This window comes from Bison bison, unplaced genomic scaffold (genome assembly GCF_000754665.1).
Source record: "Bison bison bison isolate TAMUID 2011002044 unplaced genomic scaffold, Bison_UMD1.0 scf7180017864383, whole genome shotgun sequence".
In the NCBI taxonomy this organism is placed as follows: Eukaryota; Metazoa; Chordata; class Mammalia; order Artiodactyla; family Bovidae; genus Bison; species Bison bison.
Window position 1 is genome coordinate 7151548 of NW_011494955.1, and position 7412 is coordinate 7158959.

A 7412-nucleotide genomic window follows, 5' to 3' on the forward strand; every position below is an offset into this window, starting at 1 on the left:
CTTTTCTTTTCCTATTACATATCTGTGTAAGCACAGGTTTTCTTCAGATACTTCAACCAAACAACATATTGTTAACAGATTAAATGCAGAAACAGATACGAGAATACGGATGTTTTCTATCAGCCAGACATTTGATGTTCTTCTCCCCAACTTTTTAAAACTATAGATACATTTATACTGTTATTTTAAAATAAGTATATGAAATATTTTAAAATTTTCTCCATTTTAATTTCTAATATGGTAAATACAAGTAGATACAATAAGCAAAAGCTCTTTGGAGTCCTCTTTAAGAGTGTAGAGGGGTGGGTACTAAGACCAAAAGCAGTTTGAGACCCACAGTTTGAGAAATAAACAGTAGAGTGCCCTGAACTGATCAAAGAGAAGGTTAAAATTAATTTCTGGATTTCAGGCTCAGACATGCAGCGACAGGTTTCAAAGAAAGGAGCCAGTTTAAATAGACCAAATAGTTTTGTAGCAAATGACTGAAAACAGATGGGAGTGAGAATTAGGCTGAATCATAAGTTAGGCAACACATGGTCAAAGCTTAGAAGCTGTATGAAAGTAGCTTCATACAGGCGATTACTAGACTAGAACTTTTTAAAAGCCTCTCCAGGCTTTTGGAGGATTCAAGGAACTATTCTGAGCTATTCTCAGGAAGGTTAATAAAGCAAAAACAAAGAAGAAATAACTTGCTAAAGTGATAGCAAGGAAGCGGAGTTAGAAACAACTAGAGAACATTATACCTATCTATGCTTGGTCTCAATAAGATTTTAGAAGTAAAAAAATTCCTGGAAACTGATAGGCTGTCAAAACTCTGGTGTTGTGTTTTGTTTTTTTTCCTACTCATTTTCAGGTAAAGTGTGTTCCCTGAAACAACAAAGCAATAGCAATCAAAGGGCCAACACTGATCTTTGAGGATAAATTTTAAATCTTCATGGACTTAAACAGGCTGCAAACAACAACAAACCTGATAGACTTTAATATTAAACCCGAGTATGAGTTTGGTCCCAGATGGGAAATAGCTATAATATCCCACAATGATAATCATGGAGACCCTCAAAAGTTCTCAAGAAAAAAATTTATTTTCTAATACTGTCCACATACTGGCAACACAGTGACCTATCTAGGGTATTGCAATGTTCAATGACTTTCAGAAGTCCCTAACATAGGTATGTAAAATATTAGCAAACTACTGCTTGACCAAAACTTAAAAAAAATTAAATGGTGCTATGAAAGACATACCAGTACCAGAAATACCAGAAAAATCATGTTAAATCCTAGTTTTATTTAAGTTTGATAAAGCTTAAATAAACATTACTGGCAAGAAACTTGGTGACAACACAAATCATTTATAGCAATCGTGTTATATTCAATAAATCATCCTGTTTTTATAATAAAGGCAAGCATATTCCTATTTCAAAAAGAATGGTTATATTCTATTTTTTAATCTGAAAAAGTGACATTTATCTTACCTGGTAAATTTTAAGCCCCAAATAAAACTGACCAATTTAGAACATAAATCTCTCTCTGTTAGGTCAGAAAGAAGCACCATACTAGATAAGAAGATATTAATAAATAACTTCACTCAAAGAAAACAAGTTGGGTTTTGTGAGGAGATGAGACTATGGCAGAACAAAACTATTCCCAGGGAAGCCCAAGACATAAACTCACAAAGTAACTTCTCAAGCTAAATCTTGGCTCTCGTTAGACTTTCACAAATTGATATTTATTAAGGATAAATGCAGTACTGAATTAGAGAAACTTTTGGCACAGTCAGGTTTCAAATACATGAAAACATTTAGGATTAAATTCACCAAAAGATGAGACGCTAACAAAGTTGTGAGTTTGTAATGAGTTTTGTTTTCCCTCATGACACTACTGTAGTAGCTCACCTTTGGTTTATTTATTTATTATTTTTTTTTATAGCGACTTTATTTATTTTATTATTTTTTAAATTTTATTTTATTTTTAAACTTTACATAATTGTATTAGTTTTGCCAAATATCAAAATGAATCCGTGGTTTAGTTGGGAATCTTTTCTAGATGTCTGCTTCAAAAGTTTTAAAAACTGAGTAGTAAATTTGTCTTTTCATAAAACCTCTCCTGAATTTTAACATTCATCCTTCCTCTCCAAGGAAGCCAAGGAGTTTATGTTTACTTTCAAAGCTGAACTGAAATTTGCTTCACTGTATACAGGCAGTGAATATATTATTCAGATTTTTTTTTTCCCTTAAGTTTCTCAACAAAAGGACAAACAAGAGAACCAAAGGAAACAAAATACTATGATTTAACAGAAGAAAAAAAAACAAAACCAACCACATTCTTTCAACACAGTGTCCACCAGGGAAATTCTGAAGAGAAAATGTCATGATAAAATACTTTAAGACATAAAATGACTCCAATGCAAAATATTTGTTGTTGATGACTTTTGTTCTGCTTTTAGCTCACAGGAATTATTATTTCTTGTCATTTATGTTCCTTGCTTTTTGTTTATCCATTCCCACTGGGTCAGTAGAATCATTTCAATTTCATTTTCTTTACATTCTATTTTTCTTCTTGATTCTTAAATAGTAAGTTCCTTGATCTGAGCCTCTACTTATGAATTTTGGGGCTGGAAAGGACTTTGAGGGGTCATCAAGTCCGTATTTCTGCTTTCTAGGAAAATTCATAATTACAATCTTAGATGGATGAGAATGTTATCAGAAGAAAATGTATTCTGTCCCTACAGCGTGCTACTTCATTCCACACAAACATTTCCATACAGAATGTGCAATTTGCTAAAAATGAAAGTAAAAATTAAAACCCCAAAAGAGGAAGATGCTTTAAAATTGCATTTATCAGCTAAAATTGCTCAAACATAAATTGAACTATCAGGCTAAAATTAACACACAGTAAAGTTGTTGGCTGCCAACATAAAGTCTTCAGTCCCTAGAGATGTCTTCTGATGTTTTATCTCATTTGTAAGCACCATTTTCCCTACAGAACAGAGCAAGACAAATTTAGACCACCACACTAATAAACTATAATTTAAATATGTATTTACATATATGGGCTTCCCTTGGTGGTAAAGAATCCACCTGCAATGTAGGAAACAACAGGTTCGATTCCTAGGTCAGAAGATTCTCTGGAGAAGGAAATGACAACCCACTCCAGTATTCTTGCCTGGGAATCCCATGGACAGAGAAGCCTGGTGGGCTACGGTCCGTGCGGGTTGCAAAAGAGCTGGACACGACTTAGCAACTAAACAACAATATACATATATATGTGTACATTTTTTCTTCACAAGTGCTATAGTTTATTTCAAACATAAAACATAGAGATAAATGCAAATTCAACTGAAATTTAAAAATTAATTATATAAATTAACTGGATCTTAGGCTTTAAGAACAGAGGTACTGGAACTTCCCTGGTGGTCCAGTGGCTAACACTCCTCACTCCCAAAGCAGGGGGCCTGGGTTTGATCCCTGGTCAGGGAACTAGATCCCACATGATGCAACTAAGAGCTCACACAACTAAGACCCTACCCAGCCAAATAAATAAAATCAATGTTGTGTTTGTTTCTTTTTTAACTATTCAGTGCAGTGAAAAAAGAAGCCCTACTTGCCCCTGTACTTTGTATTGATCAGATTATATCAAATGTTATATTCAGATCTAAATAAGAAATTCTAAAAACTCAAGCAGGTTGACAAGGAGGCTGAACTTTATTAAAAATGTAACTTAAGGAATGGTTGAAAGAATATGGGATATTTACCCCAGTAAGAGAGAAGTTTTAACAGGACATAACTGTCATCAAACATTTGAAGGGCTACCATGTTGACAAGGAATTAGGTTTATCTATTGTAGCTTCAGATGGCAGGAGTAAAGAGCACCACAATGTAAAGAATGTTCTAAAAGTAGAGCTCCAATAATGGAACGGGGTATCTATGAAGTAGGGATCGCTTCCTCACAGCATTCAAAAGTTAAAAGACCATCCACCAAACATTCCAAAATGATGTATTTCCACATTTCAAGAATATACTTGATCCTAAAAATAGGCCTGCTAGGGGAAGGCAACATTCAAAAATGAGAAAATTAAAAATCATTTTGTCATGTTTCTAGAAATGGAAGACTTTCTCCCATGAACTCTACAATCATAGTACCACAATCAGAGAAACCAACAACGAAAGAAATACTGTTTTTCTTTTTAAATGAATCCTGCATTTGTTTTTCTCAAAGAAACAACATACGCACCTTAACTTTCGTACCTTTATCAAGGGATAAGGGACAATTGTATGCCAGCCTGCCAACTAGTTTCAAAAAGAGAGCTGTTTTTATTAGACATTTATATGGCAATGCTATTTGCTCCACCTAAAACTTCCTTTCAAAAAGGTTCCTCCTCATCAGACATGGATAGGAGGCTACTGTATCACTGACTCCCTCCTACTGCAGCCTAGGAAAAACGCACTCTTGACGTGTACAAAACAGTAACTTGTGAGAATTTCAGAGCAGCTGTGTTCAGGCAGAGCCAGGGACTTAAAGCAGCAGTTTGAGCGTTGGTTGAAAAAAACAAATTTAATTCTGAACTGGAAGTGGGAAAGGAAAGGAGATGAAAGAGGGAGAGGAAAGGGACAGGGAAGAGAAAGGAGATATACAACGGTATTTATTAACATTTTAAAGCCATGGTAAGCAAAAATGCTTAAAAGTTACAACACTGAAACTATCACAGGTTGTACCCTTTGATCAACAAGTTTAAAGATGAGCAGTGTTTATTATACTCTAGCCTTCTGCTAGGTGGTAACACTAATGAGACAGTGCTCAAGTCAAAGCCATCACAAATTATAGGATGGAAGAATAAAACAAGGAACTTTGCTCTCATTGGAAATTTCTTTGTGCTACTGCCAGGCAAACTGTGAAAATGTCCGAATATCCAATAGCAATGCTCTGAATGTGAAATACTGGAACCCAATTAAGTAATTAATGCTGTAAGGACAGTAATTAATTAGTCTCAATGTGCTGCAGGGGTAAGTTCCTGGCCAGGAGGATAAATGGTTGATGAAAACCAAAGGTTAGTACAAAGCAACATACTCTGGTTTCTCTTCATATAACACCGTTACTGGTATTTCAGATGTCATTTTGCTTCCAAAAGTAAAAGAAGGAATGTAAAAGACAAATCTGTGCAACAGCAAAGAAGTTATTAATTGACTGTACTAGCTCGTTATTAAATAATAAACAAATATCAAACAAAGGGCAAAGACTTGTCCCTTTTTTGTATAGAATTAAGAACTGGTAAGACTACTTAGTATAGCTGCCAGACTTTTCTTTAGCTTCTTTTATTACTGACATGTTACATTTCGCAATAGTCTCCACTTACCTTATATCCTCCATGTTTAAGTACAAACTGTGTTTGATTTCCCCAACCCTTGCCCCTAAGATATTATGACATATCTGTAGCTTTCTGATCTGGACACAAAAGAAGAAACTGAAAATTTTTCACTTTCCTGAAATACGTGTCCATTTTATTTAGACCACTTAAAAAAAAACATAAGCTAGCTAAAACGAACTGCAACCATCCATTTGGCAACTCAAGTGGGAAAGAAACAATTAACAAAACAAACTTCAGTATAGTACATTTTTCTGTGCTTAGAATACCTATAAAGACTGATGTCTCTGCAAGAATTACTTACACTAATGCAAAGTTTTTAAACATAGGAATCAAGTGAGCTTGTGGAGAAAACTCTGCGTACCCCCACAAAACTACACTTATTATGACACAACCCTCAGAGGTACTAAAACACTCTCTGGTAAGTAGAAAACAAACTTTTAGAGTCAGGAAAGTAGCAACGCGGGAATCTGGGTAGGAGGTGCCCTGGGCAGTAAACACCCCAGTCAGAGAACATAACAAGCAATTCAGAGCAACATATAACTCCCGATGGGGCTTTGACTTGGCCACCGAAGTCCCAATCCCCCATCCCTGAGCTGAGGAACAGATGAAGTCGGCAAGAGGAAGAGACGGAGAAAGGAAATCAGAGTAGAAGTGATGAAAGTGTTCTATTTTTCTCTTTACCACTATCCCAGCTTTCTTGCAGGCTGGTTACCAGACTGGATGCCATATTCATCAAAAGCTCTAAAATCACTTCTCAGACTTCTGATACCTAAGCTAAACACCTGTCCATATCAGCCGTCTCCCAACCAAATACCTCTCCTACCCTTCTGGATTCCCCCATACTCTACCCAAAGTGATGCCTTTTGGCCACTACACCCACCCCTATTAAATCTTCCTGAACTCATCCACTTAATTTTCTTCATATCCATACTTTTTCTCTGATATCTTGTCCCTGATAGGTTTTCTTATAATTCAATAGAAATGCCACACTCTCACTTCCACTTACTCCTTCCTATCTTCCCAGCAAAACCAAATGCTATGTTTTCACCTACTCAACCCTACCTCCTGCCTATTACCCCTAACTCTTCCAATGCCAAGCCTCTAACCCCACTCTTTGGAGAAGTCCAGCGTCTTCAATCAGTTTAGTACCCTTCCCCTTTCTCCCATTCCACCCCATTCCAGGCTCCACTAGACTTCCATTCCCTCAGGATTCAACTCCCCTCTTCTTGCCACGCCCTGTGCCCCCCGGGGCTACTTACCCCAAGTTCTCCCCACACTTCAGGCCTCTGGCCCCGCCTTCCCCCCCAAAGGAAGGAGGCGGGAGGAGGGAGAGAAGAGGGGCGTCACTCCGCAAGGTAAAGATGACCTCTTATTAGTACTTGTGGCCGCCAATCGTAGCTTCCTTCTTTCTTATTGGTCGGCGTTAGTCCATGCCCCACCCTCTTCCTCAGACAGGGCCCGGCCACCGCCTCAGCGCCCCCGTCCAACACATACTGGGAGGGGAGCCCCCGGTCTGGGACGCTGGGATTGACCAGAGTTGACGGGGAGACGCCCGTCAGGTCATGGACTAGTTAATGTTAACAGGACTCACCCTCTGGTAGCTCCGTCGCCTCCCGCCCGCCCGCGATCGGTCCCACAATCTATCTCCAGCTCCTTCTTTCCCCCCTCAGCGGAGCAGATACTTTTCTCTCGTCCGGCCAGGCGCTCTCACCTCTCGCGAGACGTAGAGAGGGGTTGGAGGAAGGGCGAGATCCGCCGAGCCAGGTCGGAAAGAAGCCGAGGGGCCGGGCTCCGGAAAAAGAAGGGGCGCGACTTTCGGTGGGCAGGGCTAGGGAGGAAGGCTGAGCGAGTTCCCTAGGCGCTGGTCACACGTGTTCGACTGCAGAGTGTAAGGGGAGAAAAATAAAAAGAAGGAAAGGGAATGCTTACAGGTGCCTGTAGTAATGGAGATCCAAAGTATTCTCATACTAGAGAATTAGATTATTACAAAAGAGCACACTTTAAAAACAAGACAAGGTTATATACCTCAATAAAGCTGTTTTGGTTTTTT

The 7412-nt window shown here is 38.2% G+C and overlaps 1 protein-coding gene across 2 annotated transcripts in view; it reads right to left on the reverse strand.

Annotated features, from left to right (window-relative positions):
* The window catches only part of ATF7 (activating transcription factor 7), a 95599-nt gene extending 88494 nt beyond the window's left edge, over positions 1 to 7105 (reverse strand). Inside the window, exon 1 of one of the 2 annotated variants that reach the window (XM_010857948.1) lies at positions 6954 to 7105. The gene's annotated coding sequence lies outside the window, so the exon portion shown is untranslated. The other variant, XM_010857947.1, reaches the window with a different exon arrangement.
* Between the last annotated feature and the right edge of the window lie 307 nt (positions 7106 to 7412).